The sequence below is a fragment of the Aythya fuligula genome, chromosome 18, assembly GCF_009819795.1.
Source record: "Aythya fuligula isolate bAytFul2 chromosome 18, bAytFul2.pri, whole genome shotgun sequence".
Classification (NCBI taxonomy): Eukaryota; Metazoa; Chordata; class Aves; order Anseriformes; family Anatidae; genus Aythya; species Aythya fuligula.
The window spans coordinates 11,316,702-11,336,622 of record NC_045576.1 but is presented as its reverse complement, the minus strand read 5'-3'; the positions used below and the strand labels follow the sequence as shown (position 1 = coordinate 11,336,622).

Here is a 19,921-nt window from a genome sequence, read left to right as displayed (position 1 = left end):
CCCTTAACACCTGGGCATTCCTATGACTTGAAGTAACGAGGTGGTAGGGAACCAAGTTAATGAACGTGTGCGTAATTGGTGAACAAGGAAAACAACACAAGCTAATTAATTTGGTAATTAATATTTTTTTCATGTCATTTGGGAGGTTAATAGAGGAAGAACTGTTCACTGATCAGGGCGCTGATCTACTGGGAAAAGGAGTTTGTTTTCTGCCACGTCTGTCTTGTATAAATTTGGGCAAGTCACTTTGTGCTCCTTGTGTTTTGAGTCTAATTACAACAAATTCAGTAACTTCTGTACTTCATGGGGGAAAAATGTTATACTCAAAGCCAAATAATGTCGATATTAATAGTGAATGTATAGTAGGAATAATGCTAACTACAGTGAATACATAGTAGGAGTACTGCTAACTACAGAGGCAAGGCTTGGTTTTAATAGATGTTTTGAATAATAATAAAGATGTTTCTAGTATCATTATCTAATTTGTATGACACTCCTGTGCAGGAGGTGTGGGGATGGGCAGCCCTGTTCCCTTTGCAATAGGGAAAGTGAGTGTAAGCTATCTTCAGCTATCAGAGAGGTTTGTAATGAGCTTTAATAGGTCTAAGTTAGAAACAGACATAACAAGTTTGACGTGGGCTTTTACTGGAGTGATTACCCTTTGGAATGGGCTCTTTACCTGTCCTCTGTCTCTTGATGTCTCCCAGACCAGTCTGGGATGTCTTTCTGGGGAGCTGGGAGGGCGAATGCATTTCTGAACCACATGGGAAATAAAGCTCTAGCAGGATGCTTTCTCATCCTCTGCTCCCTGTGCTGCCTGTATGGGCTGGGTAAAATTCTTAGCTTCTGCAGCCTTTAATTTTAGCCCATCCAATTCTTTGTTTTAGGCCCTGGAATCGTGAGAACTTCCAATGACTTGGCAAATCGCTCTGAATCACTGGCGTTTGGCGGCCACCTCCACCCATGCCTGTCCCTTGCCTGCTCCCTCGCCGGGTGTCAGTTCTCGAGCCTACGTGCTGAGAAGAGAAGTTAAAAAGGTAAAAGTCTGTAATCTGATCCCACGGTGACCTGTCTAATCCTGTTCCCTGGTACAGTGAGAGCTGAAATACTTGTACTGCAAAACAATGGCTTGAGGAGGCTACGGAAGGAAGATGAGAATCTGCAGGGAATTTTTTTTCTCTATTTTCTGTCTCTTTGACAGAAACGTGTCAGCTTGAAAGCAGTGAGGTTGAAATTGCTGTGAGGTTGGGTAGTAATGCGTCGGGTCCCTCTTTATAGGACAACAGGGGTACGGCTTCAGGCAGCCCTGACTAAATCTGTGCACGGGAGCAGCTGTGCAGCCTTGTCCTGGAGGTGGAGGGTTCAAATGTGATGAAGAGGGGAAAAAAAAAAAAGCTGCTGGTTGCCTTGTGTTCCTACCTGCAGAGCTCCCAGCAGGTCAGATACTGAAATGTTTGCAGGCTGGGCTGAAGCTGAGGCTTTCTGTGTGTGGCTGGGCTGCGTTGGAGGTCCTGCAGGGCTGAGCTTTTTGGACTCCTCTGGGGAAGAAGTTCCTACCTTGGTTCTGGCTGTGTCTGGATCACAGAGCTGGTGTGCAGGCGTTTCCCTCTTGTGGACCTTGGGCTGGGTCAGGGAGCTGAGCGCAAGCTTTGCTTTCCTCTCCTTCCCCGTGCAGTGCCTGTGTAACCGTGCAAAGCTCTCCTCTTCCATCAGAAGCTCCATTTAAGCACGAGTGACCCTGGGTTTGAAGCCATAGTGTGGTTGTCCTCCTATCCTAGCTGAATACTTTTGCCCCAAGGACATTTGAGGAGTACGGGCATTTTTTTTTCCCTCTAGCTTGTTGAGATAAAAGCTTTTCTGCACTGAGCCTTGATGCAGGTTCCACTGAAGCTATCTGCCTGCAAAAGGGTATTTTGGAAAAGCAGCTTTTCCAGCAGAGAAGCTTGTTTCAATGGGCTGAGAATACACCAAAGAGCTGTGTGAGGTTTGGATTACAGACGTTGCACTTTGAGCTTGCTGCTGTATCACAGAGATGTTCTTCTACGCCGCTTTGTCCTTTCCTAGAGCTCTTCCTCCTGTTGGGGCTTTGTGTTTTTGTTTGCCACAAACTTTAGCTTTGCTGCTGCACTGAACTGAACCGTGCCTTCAGAACAATTTCCAGCTGGGAACCTGAGTGCTCAGTTCCTCAGACTCGGTTTTTCTTAGGTCTTTGGCTCGGTTGCAATATTTCCTTCCTTGTTTTTTTTAGGCATAATACCCTTCAATCCATCCGGTGTTGCTGACACTGATGCAAGTGCCATGGTGTTACGGAACGGGGAAGGCTGGGAGTGGCATGAAATCAGCCCAGGTTCACCGACAACAGCGCTGGCGGCGTGTGTCGGTGCAGCCCCGAGGGCTGCTCTGCAGAAGAAGCTGCAGTGTGAAGTTTTGGGGGGTGTTTTGGGGTTAAAAGCTCAGGCTGGAGCGGGGCTGCCTGCTGCGGAGCTGCATCCAGGAGAAAGCTTTTCTCATGGAATTCATGCGGCCAGGGCTCTGTAATGGAAAATGCGCCACACCTTAAATGCTATCATATTACTCATGAGCGCAATGCTGGTAATTAACTGAGTTAAAAACCAGATTTATTGCGTGTCAATTATCACCTAACAAGTTGGCATATCTGAGAGATGCATCAGCGGCCGGATGCGCTGGTTTCCCACCTGAGGTAAGGGAGGTCACCTGCATCGCCACCAGGGCAGCTTTAATGGATCTTGCCGTATTTAAACACAATCTTACTCACGCTCAGGTACAAGAACGTGTTTAACACCAACGGGCTGCACGGTTACAGAGTGAAGTCCTCCGGTGTAACGAGATGCAAAACGCCTAGTGGTTTCATCACCAATTTTGTGTCTGCGTGGAGCCTCCTTGCATCTCCTGATTGCTTCTGACATCAGAAATGTTCTCAGGCTTCGCCCCTCCACCCCAATCCAAAATGACACTGGGTAAATGCTGTGCTGAATTCGAGCTCCTCTTGCTAACCTGCAGCAAAAGCTGTGGGAACCGATGGGATCTGCTGAATCAGCTCCTTAAAAAGAAAATCTGAAGGCACTGTATGCATGCAATGCAGCCAGGTGACTCAATTACAACACCTGGGCTTAGATCTGCAAACCAGCTACAGCCTTGAGTTTCAGTTCAAACCTTACACTTAATTTTAGTCTCTGCCCTTAAATCCCCTATTCTAGGTGATGTATTCCCTTATTTTTGGAGGCTGTTGCAGAGCTGAGGTGCCTGCATGCTGCTGAAACACCACACCTTGTGTACATCCAAAAGTTGATGGAATCCTAGAAAGCGTGAACTTGGTGTGTCTGCAGATTGCATTATTTAAAAAGTAATGAAAGGCTAAATACTTGGAATCTTGGAAAGCATGTAACTTTAGGGCTTTCTTGGTACATACTAGGAAAATTGTGAAGTTCAGGCTTTCTAGCTTCCAGCATGCAGAAAGCTATCAGGGAGCGTGTGCTTGGTTTTACACTTGGTTACACACTTGATGTGTGTTTTTGAGTCTCCTGCCTACCTTTTGCCAACTGCTTTTTGGCTGCAGCCTCACCTTTCTGACCAGGTCTGCTTGCCTGCAGGGTAACCTCCTGCTTGCACAGGCCTGGCGAGGAGAGGTGCCAGAGGGGCTGGGACAGGTCAGTGCTGGAGCCAGCCCAGCCTCGGCTCTGGTCTCTTAAGCTGCTTTTCTATTTCCCAACATCATGCTGAGCTTCCCTGCTGCCAGTCCCAGGCTGAAGTGCCAGCTTGGAGGGGAAATTCCTTTGCTTGCAAAGAAGTGATTTTCTTTTTTTGGTATAATTCTAAAAGCAAAATCATACTTTAGTAATACTTTTTTTTTCTGCTTGAAAACACCTGAAAGCTGATGAAGGTGCCGAATTGCATAGATGCTCACATTTATTGTGTTATCTCTGAAGAGCTCCGACCTCTTTGCCCTGTGCTGTACAAGCATGTGGAGCTGTCCTTCGGAAAGCTTAGATCAGGAGTAACTTGTGTTCTCAGGGCAGAAACCAGTGCTTTTTGCAGAAAAAGGGAAAGACTCGGCACAGCTGTGGGTGTTAACAGCTGCCAGCTGCAAGCCCAAAGCTTTCTTATCTCCTGGCTGTCTTTGGACATAGGCTATGGAGGGAAACTGCTGTCCCTGTGAGAGGCTTCAGAGGGGACCCTGCGCCTCATGCATTAATTTTCCTGATTTTTATAGCCTAATTAGGTTTTTGTAGCCTAATTAAATTCTGATTCTTGAGCCATCAGACTGCTGATCGATGTGAAGTGCTGTTTCCCTTTGGCACCTTCCATCCCAGGTAGCTCCTCTTCTGCTCCCCAGGTGCTTGATCTGCCGTGTGGCTGCTTTGCACTGCTCCTCTCTCTTTTTTCTTGTCAGACAATAAATCACATTTTCCTTTCTTCAGACAAGTCGGGGAGAGCCCAACAAGACTGATGACAGAGAAGGATCAGTAATATTTCCCTGTACAGAAAATAGTTTTCTGTGCAGTGAAGCTGCTTTCTAGCAGGGCTGTGTGGGACAGCACATCAGAGTTTGTTCTCATCCCACCACAACCTGCCTGGGAGATGCTAGGCTGCAGTGCAGGGAGGAGATCACACTGGTGTCTGGGTGCTGGAGATGCTGCTGATCCTGCACGATGATGCCATAACTGCAGGAATTCTCCCCAAACCCCACCATCTCCCTGTTACCCATGCCAAAAACTTTGTGCAGCCCAGAGCTCTGGGCAGTGCTTTTGTAGACCTAAAAGTCTACATCCCTACAGAAAGTGTTGTTAGGGATGGGATGGCAAGGGGTGGTTTTGTGGTGAGAGGGCACACTGTATACAGGGGTATAAAGGCTTGGCAATCATTTAAAATGATGAAAAATGTGGAAAATACCGCTATATTATTTTTTCATGCCCCTGCTGTGCTTGCACTCAGTCTGCGGTCACTGCAAGCAGCTGGCAAGGTGTCCAGCCACACAGGTAGCCCTTGGACCTCCCCCGTTACAGAAATATCATATTATTTTATTTTATTTCCTTCTGTTTCAGTGGGCAAGTGCTTCCCAGCTGCTGCTGCTCTTCCTCAAGCAGACTCTAACACATGAAGGAGCAATAAACACAGGTAGAGCCCCCATCGCCCATGCTTTTGGCAGGGATGCGGGACCGGGGGCTGTTCCCATCCCCCTGGCCGGGCCGTGCTCCCCCCTCTCCCCCGCAGCCCTGCCTTGCCCTTTTGTGGAGATTTATAGAGCCGAGTGGGCTGAGAACAAATGAGCAGACATTAAGGCGATGTGTTCTGCATACTAATGACAAGATACTGCTTCTGCACCTCGGGGCAATACTGGGTCAGGCCAGTTTAGCTGTAAACTTTATTTATGTGCTTATTACATCGCAGCTGCAGTTTGCTGGCCGGGGCTGAGGGTTTAGAGATGTGTCCGGCAGTAAATTTAGTTTGTTTATTTGAAATGGGATGCCTCTTCCCCCCCCAGCCTTTCTCTTTCCTTCTTGAAAAAAAAGAAAAAAATAAAATCCCATCTTTGCTGTTGCAGGCTTGCGAGTGGGGTGGGAGGGAGAGCTAAGGATGTGGGGTGGGGATGTGGGGTTCACTTTTGGGACCAGTTGGGTTTATTTAAGCCTCGCTGGTGTGCAGAGAACTTTATCCCTCTTGGTCAGTGGCAGCTGGCCCTGAGCTCCCTGTGTTCCTTGTGGCAGGTCCCAGGTCCCTCCAGGAGCAGAGGAAGGGGTCCTCTGGGTGCTGGGGAGCCCATCACCATCCACGTGTGGCCAAATCCCTCAGCCTCCAGCCCCATCTGTTTGTTTCCCCGGGCTCAGGCACACTTCTTCCCTTATTTATGCCAGTTTGGCTGGATGCAGGCTCCGCTGCTCCAACACGAGCCAAGGGAGGTGGGTTTGGTTCGGCTGCGCTGGGAGAGGGCTTCCTCTGCACTGCTGAGATCTGTGGGGAGATCAGCCGTGATTTACGCCCGCAGCAAAGGCTCTCCAAACCATCCTATTTTTATGGTATCCCCTCCTGCCTCCAGCCTGCTTCCTCCTCGTGTTACATCTTGTCTCTGCGGTTTACAGGCGCTCTGGGGGCAGGGATTGCCGTTCTCTTGTCCGGGCTCCTGGGTTCCCCGCCTTGCTTAGAGCAGTAAAAACGCATCAAGGACGCAATTTGTTCAGAGCAGGAGCTTTGCCTGCTCCTGTGCAGAGTGGAATTAATTCCTGGGCATTTTTAGTTTCATTTGAGGTCCTCAGCCCAGCTGAGCGGCTGCTGTTACTGTGATTCAAGTGAAGGATGCCCTGTTGCTGGTGCTGGGATTTGATGTGGGGAACCCTGGTGACAATGAGGAGTTACTTCCCCCACCAGCCTCAGGTCCCTGGGGCAGGGCTGGATGTGGTCACCCAGAGAAGAGGCATGGCCCCCTTGGTGCTGGAGGCTGGCTGGGTTGAGGGCAGCTGATGGGGCTGTGGGGTGGATGGATCCCGTCGCCTGCCTGTTAATCCTCTTGCAACTCGTCCTGCTGGTGCCCCGTGAAGTTATCTGCTGTCAGATAAGCTCAGCCGGGCAAAAACTCAGCCCTAGGAGCAGGTGAAGACTCAGTGCCCTGTGTAGACAGATTTCAACAACCATATTAAGCATCCAGCACTGCTCACCCCTGAGGGTCAGAGAGCTTAGCTTGCGATGGGGCAACCTGTGCCCTACAGACTGCCTGGAAAACAACAAAAATGGGCAAAAAGATCCTCCAAATCCTCTACCTTTCCATTCCCTGGCTTGAAACCTCCCTCCCCACCAAGCCTTTGCTGGGGGGAAGCCGTCCCAACACCTCCACTCCCCACTGGGGTGGGCTGGGGTCCCCTGACCCCATTTTCTGGCAGGGAATTTGTGGTCCCTGAGGTGCTGGGTGAGGGAGGCTGGAGGCCACGGGAGGAGGCTGATGGTGGAGGCCATCCAGGAGCATTGCTGGGGCTGTGCCTGGCTCGCGGCCTGCTCTCTCAGCCGGAGGTAACAGGCCAGCCACAACCGCCGGAGAGATCAACGGGGGGTGGAGAAGGGATGAAAGAAAACAACCTTCAAAAGAACATGCCCTGCTTTTTTTTTTTTTTTTTTTTTTTTTTTTTAATATTATTATTTGAAGCGAGGGGAAAGGTACTGGAGCGGTGAGGACTTCTAATGAGCCCTCTCTCTGGGAAAGCCCTTCTTTTGCTTCGAGTCCAGAAATGCTCTTGTTTAAGAGAGAGAAATCTATTTGTGTGTATGTGATGGGAGTGTACGTTCCTATATTGCTTTCCCTTCTTTGTGGCTCCTGCTTGTTCCACCCCAGAAGATGTTGCAGGCCTGTTGTCGGTCTCCCAGGCTGATCCCTGGAGGGTTGTCACCCCTGTTCATTCCCACTATGTCTCTATCAAATAATTTTGCAGCTGAAACAGGTTCTAGAAGTGGGAATAGGAAGAAATCCCTGTGTTAAGAGCTTTCTGCATGCATCGTTTGAAGCAGTTGCCTGGTTTTGGGAATGTTGTGTTGTATCCTGTGACTGGGCCCTGGGAGGGAGTGGGGTGAGCAAGGAGACGTCTCCTGGCCACTGCGGTGCCCTGGGGTGAGGAGGTGGTGTGACTATTGACTTAACTTGATGGCGAATCCCTTGCCACTTGGAGAGCGACTTACTGCATCATTACGCTAAATTACCTGACAAACCATTGGCTCAACCAGCCTATTGTCCTGCCATCAGCTGTGCTGACACGAACGTCGTGAGTCTGTCATCTTCTCCCTCATGGTGGCCAGCACCAGGTTCAGACCAAAATATTACCTCCGATGTAATGTGGGTGACTGGATTTCAGTGGAGTGAAGGAACATCTCCCTGCGCTCTCAGCTAGATGTTGACTTCGGCTGTAAAACCTGAGATCCCTGAATTTTTTTTCCTTAAAAAAAAAAAAAAAAAAAAAAAAGAGGAGCACCACCAGTGCAGCAGGGCTGGATGAGGGTATTGAAGGCCAGTGGTATTGCTGGATGAGGACAACTAGTGAGATTGTCATGGGGAAATGGTGGTAGGGACACACCTGGGGCTGGACCTAGCACTGCTGAGGAAACATTTGATGATGGTGTGGCAAAAAATGCCTCCTGAGATAGTGGTGGGCACCAGAACCAGGAGGGCAGCTCCTGAGGATGAGGAGAGGGGCAGGGGAAACCCAGCTGGGGATGAAGGAAGGGACCAGACAAGCTCCAGTGCATGCAACATGTCCCATGCTCGTGCAGGTGCTGATGGCCTCACAGTGACTCTGTGGGGTGGACTTCTAGTTTCTGTGGACAATCCTCAAGGAGAACTCTACTCTGTAGCTAGGTCAGGGGGTTGGACAGCTCTGTTAGAGGGTTGCAGTTTATCTGTCCAAGATTTCTTCTCTGACCCTCCTATCATCAGCTCATGCTCAGCACGAAGCTGTGTTTTCAGGTGAAATCCTACCTATGGACGCAGCAGCATGCTGCCTCTCACACTCCCTCCCTCCCAGTCCCCATCCAAAGGCCCTGTTTGCACTTTTGGAGCAGATGCAGGAGTTTTCTTGGTGGCCTTCAGGTGACTTGCCCACCTGCACCCTCAGAATCAAACCCAGACCTGTTACCGCGACAGCAATTGCGGAACTGGAACGCATTTGCTGGAACACCGCTTTCCAGTGAATCCACCTCATTTGGAGAAACTTCCCAGCAACTCCCCCAGGCTGTGCTGCGATGGGGATGGCTGAGCACGGCTTAACTCTTGCAGCTTTGCTCAGCCTGGAGGTTTGGGTGTCTGGCCCAGGACCACAGCCCTGATGGTTGGTGCAGGGGGGCTGCGGCTGTGCCCCGTGGTCTTTGGGGTGCGAATGGGGAGGGTGATGTGACACCGTGGTTAATATATTTTTTTTTTTGGAGGGGGAAGCGTTCTGCTTTGTTGTTGGACACTTTCTCTCGGCACCGCTGGCGGAGCTTTTAGCATGCAAATGCACTTTGTCTCATGCTTTTTAATGTTTTACTTCTCGTAATTGCCAAGACCGGTTGTAATTTCTGGACGTGGCTAGGTTTCCGAAAGCAGCTTCCACTTAAATCTGATCTGCAGCGGGAACCACTCTCGGTTCCTGCCCTCTCCCTCTGTTTTGGTCTGTCAGGGTGAACAAAGCGTAGCAGTCGCTAACGTTAGTGCAGGAAAGTCCTGGGGCGCAAGGGCGAAAAATAACACACGTTAACCTTTGAATGTTGTTGTATTTTATTTTGTTGTTGTGCTTCTAGTACAACTTTGCTGGGAAACAATAAACATTTGGGGCCAGCACAGCTCATCAAATGCGTAAGCTGCTGGAGTGGGTCCAGCAGAGGCTCCTGCCCCTCCGGCCCCGGGCGCCCGTTGGACGTGACGCCTCTCCATCACGCTTCTCCTGGAGATGAGCTTTCCAGAACTCCAGCTCTTAACCCTGAGCCTGGATTGCAACACCACAGCTCTCCAAAAAACCAGAGAAATATCGGTGTAAGCTGTCAAGATGTTATCGTGGTGGTTGCACAATGCGCTATTCCATAGAGGGCTTTCCTGGGGAAACGGCGTCTGAGACACGCTGTCCATCCGTCTGCCTCACCATTGAGAGCTTTTAAATCATTTTGGACAGCGTCAGCTAAATTGGCCAGTATGTCAGAGGTATCAAACACATCCAGTTCCACCAAGTCATGCGTGCGTAGGTGATGGTAAAGAGAAGGCCCTGTCCGAAACCTTGCTGAAGGGAAGGTTGCAGCCTCACTTCAGCTCAACCCCACTGGACATCAGAGAATCTGCCAGAAAGCCAGTGTTTGTGGGTTCCCCTGCTCTCACTTTCTGTTTTCTCCTTGAAAGCTTTGGCTCCAGAACACTGAGAATCTCAGCTTTCATAAAAAACAAAACAACAAAAACCTCAAGCTCTCTCTCTCAAGGTTACAGAGAGAAGCAAGAAAATGTGACTCTCCGAGGACTTGAAGCTTGCAAAACTCAGCAACGTTTGCAGGGGATTTGGCTCAAATTTGGTCTTTGGCAGTCAGGCGAGATAAACGTGGTGTCGGACTTTGTTAGGAAATTTGCACTTGAGCATTATGCAGATGGATATTTTGTCTGTCCTTGGTCGATACGAGCCCGTGACAGCACAGGTACTGTGCAGAGCTGGTTGCATCAGGCAAGTGGCTTCTGCTGGTGCTTTCCAGGGCAGGTGAAGCCCCAGAGCTGCCACACGGGGGAATGAGGATGCAAAGTGGGGTCCCTAGGGCTTGGGATGCTGGGCTGGCTGGCGGGACCCTGCGCTGGAGGTGGCTGTTCTCTCGACTGCATAACCAATTTCCTCCTCTTTACAGTTACTGGCTGCGCCATCTCGATGCTGACCTTGTTCTTGTTTAACTTGGCTTTCGCTGCAGCTGCTGCATGTTCCCGAGTGATGGATTTTACCTTCGTGCCAGTTGGTTTGGGGGAAAGGACGTAGCTTTGCTGACTTGTATGGGTTGTGGGTCTCTCTTCTAAGGCCCTGAAAAAATCCTGGAGTGCTCTCACCCTATAAAACATACCCCAGGCAGATATTTTCTGGCCATGTTATGTTAGTGAGCCAGCACTAAATAAGTTGGGACGCTGTACAAGGGCAACACAGGTCCCGACTTTTCTCTCTTAGCGTGGTCATTTAGCTGAGGCAGCCAAAGGAGTGATTTTTCCTCTGTGGTCAAAGTGGTCCTAAGTGGTCTGGGACTTGGAGCTGCTGTCTTTGAGGGATGATGCTCCTTTAACAGAGACAGCATCTGAAACTGCAAGGGGCATATGGGCTGACCTTGCTGCAAGGTGAAGGTTTGGAAGACTGCACCTTTGGGTGCGGGCAATCGCATGGGGCTCCCAAAAGGATGATATCCATCGGGCAGACCACAGCATCTATCCTTTGCTGGGAAAGCTGCTTGCTCAGGAGGTGTCCCCAGCATGCACGTTGGAGCCAGGCACTCCTCCTGCACCAGAACTCAGCTCAGCCTGGTCCTTTGTAGCTCATCCTACAAGAGGGTGAAGGGGAGAAGAAGAGCTCTTGCTGCTGGGTGAGCCTCTAGGGATGGCTGAGGAGGGGATGAGAAGGGCAAACTGCCCTCAGGGGGGTGATCCCATGCCACCTGAGCAGGGAGGGGAAAAAAAAGACTTTATCAGGCTGAGTTGGGTGGAAACAAAGTGCTTAACAAGATGGTGAAAATGGCATTTTGGTCCCATCACCTTGAGCTCACTGTGAGCATATGGCTGAAGAGCAGTGCTGGAATCTGCACCCAGAGCCTTGTCCAAAAGGGGATGGTGCATCCTTCTGCACCCGGGCAGCAGGGACTGGTGTCTCATTGCTAACAGCTCGTGGCCATCACGTTCACTGAGCACCAGGCACAACCTAAACCCCGTGACCCATTCCCACAGGCACTCATCGTGCTGTGCGGTTGCATCCATGCCGCGCGGGGCTCCTGCGGAGCCAGGTGCGGGGCCGGGCACGCTGCCGTCCTCCCTCCCCACCTCTGCCCCTCCCCGAGCCCTTTAACTTGTTTCCTTTCCGCTGAGGAAACATGACTTTCCCATTGATGGAATTCAGCCCCCAACAATGCCGAGTGACACAATTTCCCACTCCGAGCATGCCTTTGCTGCGCGGGCCAGGCACGGTGACGCTGGGTAGCCCTTTTGGGAGCCATCTGCATGACAATTCGGTGGTCTGTGCTACCATTAGCTGCCCTTTTGCTATTAGTACCTAATGAAAATGTAACCATATTTAACCCCCCACAGTCCTAGATTAGCGAGAAAGGGGCCTAAGTGGATTTAATTCCTTTGTATGGTGAGCATCAAACTCTCCATTTTGATTGCCCTGTCCCCTCTTCCCCTCTCCAGCGGGAGAGGGAGGCAGGAAAGCTGTGTAAGGCTAACTCTATCCTCTCAGCTGTCCGCAGCACAATGGGCAAAGTATCTTTTGTGGCATTAACGGCTTTGGCTGGGGGTGGGGGGAGCCGGGGAGGAGAACAATGTGTGAGAAGCTGAGCCTGTGGGTTTCCCACACGGCCCAATATGTCTCCCCGCACCCCCCTCTGGGACAAGCAGACCTGCAGCAGCCCAGCCCACAGCTGATCCCCGCTTGATTGGCTTTTTTTTTTTTTCTATTTTTTTTTTTTTTTCTTCCTTCCCCCCTCATTGTGCTCTCGAGAGATGAAAATCCTTTCCTGGCGTGAAAGGAGAGGCGTGCCTTAAATCCCCTCCCTCGGACTGACTGGGCATGTCATATGACGGCCAAATCCACCGGATTAGTGTGTGTGTGTCTGCGTGTGTGTACTGCTGGGGGCGGGGGGGGGATGCCCGATATCTATATTCCTTCCCTGCCCCCCCCTCCGTATTGATTGCTGCTGGGATATTTATTCATTGCACCTGCTGGCCACCGGCCTCCCGCTGTCCTCCGTGGGCTTTTCTCTCTGCTCTTGAAGATCCAACCTCGGGGCAGGGCAGCGAAGTGAATTCCCAACCCTTTTTCCATCTCCCCTTCTCCCGTCCCCGTGGGTTTTGCCAAGCCCGAAGGAGAGGATAAAGGAGATGTTGCTCTGGCTCTGTGCGATGGAAGCGTGTGGCATGAAGATGATGGGAGCTCCCCACGGAAGAGCTGTGGGTTTGGGGAGGTGGATTTGGGTCTGCGTTGATGGCACAGCCTATGGGCAGCTGTAGGGTTTTGGTTAGGGTTTGGCTGCCTTCCCACCGGCCGTGCCCTGCGCAGCCTGGCCCCAAACCTCACCAAGGTGCAGACCCCTGGGTGTTCCTCTCATCCCAGCTTGGATCTGCTGGGAGGACACCCCTAACACCCCTACCATCGTTGCTGTTGCTTGTGGGGACCCTGGCGTTGAGGACTCACGCTGGTGGAAGTCCCACTCACAGGTCCCCTTCTCTTTCCGTATGGGAAGAATTGAGGCAAAGTGCTCTTAATCGACAAAGCCAAAGTCAGCGCTGGAGCCAAGAATAGCATTTATTACCATTTAATTCCTGCCTCTGTGTATTTAATGTCCCAAATTCGCAACTGTCTTGGTTTCCCTTCAGTTTTTTTGAGTCGTGCTGCGTCATTTAGTGCTGACATTCCTGCTTTTTCCAAGAAAACCCTTTTACAGACCCCACCGGCCAAACCAACACCTCCTGCCCGCCCGCAGCGTGAGAACTTCGCGTGCTCGTGTAGAAAGTCCGCCTCGGGTGGGATGAGTTTAACAACCAAGTCTGCAGCCTCCAGTCGGTTTCTGCATGTGCAGAGGGTTGGTTAGAGGGAAAGGAAAACAATTTATGGGGCAAGCGTGGGGTAGGGGTGTGAGTGATGCTCTAGGGTGGCGTGTGGGGCTTTGCAAGTGTCAGCACCCCAGCATGGAGGGGCAGCAGTGCAGCATCCTAGGGCTGAATGCGGTGACATGTCCTTGCAGGTAGTTAGGTCTTGCTGCAAATTTGCTGCATAGCACTGAAAATACCTTATTTATATGGGAAAATTGATCTGCTTGCAGCAGCCAGCCTGGCAAGCTGATGGTAACGCTGGGGCACGATGTGGCTGGGCGTCCCCAGCGAGGGTGAGTTCACGGGGACAGTCAGTGGCCGTGGTGGACACAAAAACCACGGTCAGCAGCCAAGGGGAGGCTGGTGGGGACAGCGCAATGCCAAGTTGGGGTGGCCTTCCAGTCTCACCACCTTGCTCCAGGGTGGGCAATTTGGGGCAGGGGCTTGGTGGCTCCCATGACAAAAGCTCCGTGGTGAGGAGGCGCTCAGCCACGGGCACCTGACGGCTCCCCAAATTGGAGGGTGAGCAGAGGGTGATGTGCCCACCACCTATGGACCGGGGAGGCCGTGCTCCTCATCGGGGTGTGCAGGAGAAGTGCTGCGGGGCCGGGCGGGAGGAGAAGCGTGCGAGGGGGTGGGGAGGGCGGGGGGGACACGGAGGGGGCTGCTGCTTGTGTGAATGTGCCCCGCTCATTGTTCTGCGGCTTTATTCGCCGGGCCTCGATGGGACTGATTTAGAAATCCTAATCAGGGAGCAGTCTCCGCGCCTCCCGAGTGTGACACAACTCGAGCTGCTCGGGGCGCCTTTGTTCCCTAATGACAGCTGACTTCATGCAGCAGTGGGAACAGTTTGAGCATAACTCCGCACCGCGGGCTGGCAGCTGCAGCCTTAACTCTTTCTTGCCCACCTGCACGCCGCAGAGGGATGGGGAGGGGTTGCCCCGGGGGGAAGCGTAGCCAAAAAGCACGTAGCCTGTGCAAGGATGCTCGGTTTTGCCTCTGGCATCAATCCTCAGAGCAACTGCAGCAAGGGAATGGAGCTACAGGTGTAAGGCACTGTTGCAGGCAGTGGGGGCAGGATGTAAAAGCATTTTTCGGGGGGTTTATTGCTGCTGCGTGGCTTTTGCTGCTGTCTGCTGCAGGTATTCGTGGGGAAAAATAATGAAACGAGCCCAAGCCGGGGCAACATATGGGGGAGAGAGGCTGGGTTTCAGAAAGTGTGTCCAGTTGTGTTGGTGCTCTGAGTGCTGGGGAATGTCTGCAGCCCCGGGTGAGTGTGAAGTGCTTCCACGCTGGCTGCAGGGCATTTACATCACTTGCATTGAAAGTAAAAGGCATTGAGTCACTCCAAGATGTTCCCGGAAGAGATTTCTGGCTCTGCCAGCAAAGAGCTGGAGAGCAGGCGTCATCCTCCCTCCTGGCCTCGGTCCCTTCCCTGGCGAAATGGGGCTCGTGGTCCAAGGTCCTGCACAGAGCTGGGTTGTTTGGCACAGGAAATGTGCTTGGTGATATTTGCTGGGCCAGCGCTAGCAATGGTTAAACCCCTTTCCCTCTCTGTTTGTTGTCAAACCACAGCTCCGACCTGGGAAAAATCCTGCTGGAAAATTACCCTTATTAAAGGGGACGGCCCTGGAGGGGCAGAGCTGGCGTGGTCCTGCGAGCCCATGTCCTCCCTGCCTGCTCTGGGGCACAGTGCTCAGCTCCCAGTGGGCTCAGCACCCTCCACAGCCCTTCCCTTGGGGGCTGCAATTAGCACATCCCTCCCTGGCACCTGTGTCCCCTCCGAAGTCCCCAGATCGCCGCGTCCTGCGGCCGCCCATGCTTGGCCGGGGTCTCCCTGGCGACGGGGCCACGGGATGCTGTGCAGTCCATTTGTCACCAATTGTCACTGTTTTGTTCTGCCTTGTATGCGCACTCGATTGTGTCACGGGGGAGGTGAGGAGGAGCAATCAGGCCTTGTCTAATGGGCCATGGCCTCCCGCCGCGGGGAGAAGCTGCGGGGCTGATTTCGGAGGGGAGGAAGGGAAAGAAGGGCAGGGGCAGCGCTGCGGCTGCAGGGAGGGATGTGGGAGCAGGACCCTGCTGGAGCATCCCCGGTGTGGTGTGGGGATGGCTACCGGCAGGGCTACAGGACAAAAATCCTCACGTTGATTAGGCAAGGGTGCAAATTTGGGGGAGTTTGGCCCTTTGCTGTATGCTTGCAGAGGAGGGTGAAGCCTGGCTGCCATCCCTCCTCCTCCCCATGATGCTGGTGGGGTGGCTGCTGTTACCTTCCAACATTATTTTCCCAATCTTCCAGGCTTGTGTGAACCCCTGTGTCCCTTCCTCGTCCCAAAGTGAGGGATGTCCTGCAGGGAAGCCCACCCCTGGGTGCACCTGCCCAGTAAGATGTGGGAGCTGGAGAGCCCCAACCTCACCGGTGTCAGTGCCGCAGGATTAACGCCTCACTCAGCCCCCAGCTCCTGAGCCGTTGTTATCCCCCAAAGCGTGTTGCTGAAAAGGATTTAATGCATTATGGATTTTTGGTATTTCTCTGTCAGCATATGTCAATTTGTGGCTGAAGGTGTGACCTTCCATGAAGCTGTGTATTTTTCCTGCCCCCCCGCCCCCTTTTTTTTCTTTCTCCCTGCCCCATCATTCCCAGTGTTCCCAGAGCCATGACTCATCTCCCCCTGCTTGGCTTCACAAGCCCCATTATTTTTCTTTTTCTTTTCAGTCTTCCAACTCTGAGAGCCACCAGAACTGGTGGAGAATAGAGCTGTGGCCAGCTCGGAGCCTCAGCACCCACATCCAGGCTTTGTTGTAAGCCCTTAATTCAGACCAGGCTGGCCAAAACCTTTACGGGAATCCAGGGAGGCTGCTCAGCAGAGCCGTGAGGAGGTCGGGAAAACTGAGCTGTGCAGTCAACCCCAAAGCAGGCAGCTGAGGCTGTTCCAGTTTGGCTTTCAGACCTGCAGCTCAGTGCGCAATACCGCAGAGGGAAGGGAAAAGAGGGGGTCCTTGGCAAAGCGTCAGTCGAGGCAACCCAAACCGCCCAGCTTTTCCAGCGTGTGGTATTTGGCAGGTTGCTTTCCGTGCTCCCTGGTGGTCGTGGGTCCGTGTCTCCAAACCGCCGTGATGCGGCACGCTTGGCTGTGGACTCATTGCATGGTTGTACGATGGTAGCACGGGTCTGCTGGGTGCTTGCTGGTCTTTTTTGGGGTTGTGCCACTCGCCCACCCAGATGCTGCCTTCTCTGGGCCTGGCAGGAGCTGCTGGAGTGGGCCCTTGGTGGTGGATTTCCTTCTGCAGCGTATTTTGATGCAGGGAGTATTAAAGAAGGTCCCATACGATTGCATTTCTTCAGTTTTGGGCGTTTCCTAGAGGGAACTGGCATGAAATTGCTCCCCAGCCTCGCTGCAGAGTAGAAGTCGGCATCTGCTCAGCTGCAGCAAAGGGTCGAGGCAGCTGCTGCGTGCCATCAGGGAGAGGATTTCAGGAGGTTGGCTCTTGCATGTGAAAGGGCTTTACAGGCTTGGTTGTGGTTTATGATGCGAGTCCCCATCCATCCTTCATGCCAGTGCGCACACGCACCCGTCTGTGCACCCCTCTGCCTGCTCTCCATAACTCATTTCCCTGTGGCAGGGCTTTCCCTTCGTGCTGTTGCATTTATCTCATCCTCAGTGGCTGGCACCGTGCACCTAGGGCTGGTTCCTGGGGTCTTGGGGAGGGTGCAGGGCCGGGGGCAGCACCCTCCCAGCTCTTTCTGGGAGCAAGAGGCACCCAGGGATGTGTGATGGGGAAAGGGGACGTGGGATTTGGGTATGATTAAGTTCAAGTGGGAGGAAATAGGATTTATTTGGCCTCTTTTTTTTCCTAAAGGAAGCATCCCTGATGGGGAGCAGTGCCAGCCTAGCAGCCCAGGCTCTGAATTTGTAGCAGGCAGCTTTCCTTTCCCAGCCCTGCTTTTGCTAGGTGCAGTCCCAGGAGAGCTGCTTTCGACCTGAGCCAAGCTACTCCCATGCCCCTGTGCCAAGCCTGGTGCGGGCTGCATGGTTCTGCGCTGCTTTTCAGGACCTGAAAGAGCCCCGGGTGTTACCTGCCCTGGTGCCATCCTGGCTCTCCATCCCTCTGGGCTTTCTCTTCCTGCCAAACTCTGCTGTTCCTCAAATTCCTCGTCAAACCAGGGGTGGGGCTGCTCTCGCAGTGCCCCATCTGCGGGAGGAGGTATCAGAGATAAGGAAAATGTTTGTCCAAATATTCCGGGGAGAACAAAAATAGCTCTTGGACCAGAGTCCTTCTGTTCCTGAGAATTAGTGCTCGTTTTGAGGGAGTGTTTCCTGCAGGTGCTGTCAAAGCAGGACTGGAAACTGGAAGTGCTCTGGTACGCACCTTGATTTTTTGGGTGAAAATTGGTGTGTTTTGCACAATAGAAGGGGCTGTCTCTGTGAACACGGCTCCCTCAGAAGCCACTGAGGATTTTTGAACCTATTTCTTGTTTGGCTGTCATGTCCTTTGTTGGGGCTGTTTTGAATATAGAAACCTATATTTGAAACCTACAGCCTGGCTGGTGCTGGGAGCGTGGCAGTAATCCCAGCTCCACGATGCTGCAGGACGAGCACTCTGGCAGGGGCAAACAGCTTGGGACACCCGTTTGGAAGCACTGGGTGAAAGAAGCAGCTTCCAGTGCCCCTGGGGAAACGATGGGGCAGCAGCTGGGCTGGCCAGAGGTCTGCGGATGGTTTGGTGCGAGCGTTTTACCCTGAGATACTGATGCTCTAGGAGGTGGGTTTGCACTCCCAGCTGTGGAAACGTGGCCCAAACGTGCAAGTGAAAGCCCAGCTCCCGACCACACGGGTAGGGCTGGGAGAGCCTTCTGCTCACGCACGCGTGGCCAGCAGGGGATGACGGCAGCGAGGAGGTCCCCGAGGAGGTGGGCTGCCAGCCCCGCGCAGCTGCTCGCCCGAGAGCCGCCTCCAGCAATCTGTGTTTGCTTTGGCTGCACGCGTTGTGCGCAGAGATGGCAAAATCACAGCCCTCCGAGAGGAGGGGAGGGGAGAGAGGAGACATCTCGCACATTTTCAGCCTCGTCCATGTGGAGCCGGGCTGTTCGCGCCACCCCCCTGCAGGGCTGCAGCTCGGAGGTGGCACGGTGGGGTGCTGGCCTCGGGGTGTCCCCCAAGGAAAAAGCTCACAGGGTGTTTTAATTGCACTGGTTGGAATTTTTCAGCCAAAGCTTCCTCCTTTCTTTCCTGAAACTCATCTGCTTACTTTTTGTGAAAGAAGATGAGAGTTTGGATTTATATTTTCTGTTTTGTTCAGCTATGAAAAGAGTTTCTTCTCCGTTGTTTCCCATACTTGTGGCTTACCTTATGCCACTTCTCCTTTACTGAGACAAAAAAGAGAAAATTAATAGGAGAATAATAACCCACCAAAAATGAAAAAAGCAGAAAGCTTTTATTTTTTTTTTTTTTTATGTTGATATCTTGTTGAAAATGAGCAACATCTCTTCATTTGAGGAGTTGGCAGAGTGATTGATTCCTGCCCAGCACTTTGCTGACCTGCTGCTTTTCCTGGTTTCGCTCAGCTGTCCCATACTGAGCAGGGCTCTGCCATCAGTCCCTTTTAACGGTGATGTCTGGAGGTGTAGCCTGGAAAAAAAGCTGTTCTTGTGGGCGGCAGTCTCTGCCTTCTCAGCTCCTTGGAGACCTCTGGGGAGAGAAGCACGGGATGGAGAAGCTGCTGGGATGGGGAGCTCCCCCCACGCCCCTCCGCTGTGCTGACCTCTCCCCACGGATGATTCAGGGAACCGGGGGCAGCTGAGCTGAAGCAACACAAGCTGGGATAAATCTGGTCCGGGGAGTCTGCACATCACAAAGCTCTCAACGCTGGGAATTAAAGCCAGCTTGTCTTCATTTCCAGCTTCCTGACTGCTCCACGGCATCGTCCTTCCCTTGGAGACGATTTGGGCTTCGGCAGCTGCTGCCCGCTCTGGCCGCTTCCCTTGTTCAGTGCCAGGCTCCGGGAGCAAGGAGGGAGCAGAAGCAGTAAAGCAGAAAGGGAAAGCTTCTGTTCCTCATTTGTCAATGGCATTTTTATATCCGACACCCCGTATGAGCAAAGAAAACGGTGGCCCATCTGTTTCTAGCACCATTAAAGGCATTTGACTGCATGTGGCCCTCAAAAATAAAATAAAAATAGGACCCTTTGCTCCGAAAATGTCAAACGCTCTTTCATCTCAGACGACCTCCAGCCGGGACCATATCCTCCCAAAGCTGAGAAGCAGGAGTGGGTTCCCACCGATCTTCATCCCGGAGAAGGCATCTGCCCCCTTCCCCTCCCCGTTTCTCTGCAGACGAAGGAAGTTGGGCACTCGGGGTTCACGCCGGCGGCTGACCTCCGAGCTCAGCTCCCCTGGACCTCTTCCCCTGCTCCTTTTCCTCAGCAGGCTTCTTCGGGACTCAGGGCTGAAGAGGTTAAAGCCTCGTTAACAAGTGCTGGGAGGAGGGAAGTGTGTCTGACATGCTTTAGGACCAGACTGCGAGAGGGCTGTGCCAGCAGGATACGATTAATGACTGGGAAGAGAAGATTGCTACAATATGGGGTTGCTTTCTCCTCACCCCTGTCTTTCTCTCCACTTGAAGCCCTGGTCTGCATTAT

The 19,921-nt window shown here is 52.5% G+C and overlaps 1 long non-coding RNA gene across 4 annotated transcripts in view; it reads left to right on the top strand.

Moving 5' to 3' along the window:
• LOC116496426 overlaps positions 1 to 19,921 on the top strand; it is a 175,116-nt gene that overhangs the window by 77,429 nt on the left and 77,766 nt on the right. For all 4 annotated transcript variants that reach the window (XR_004254019.1, XR_004254017.1, XR_004254016.1 and 1 more), the window contains exon 2: positions 888 to 1,037. This is a non-coding gene — a long non-coding RNA (uncharacterized LOC116496426). The remainder of the gene's footprint in view (positions 1 to 887; positions 1,038 to 19,921) is intronic.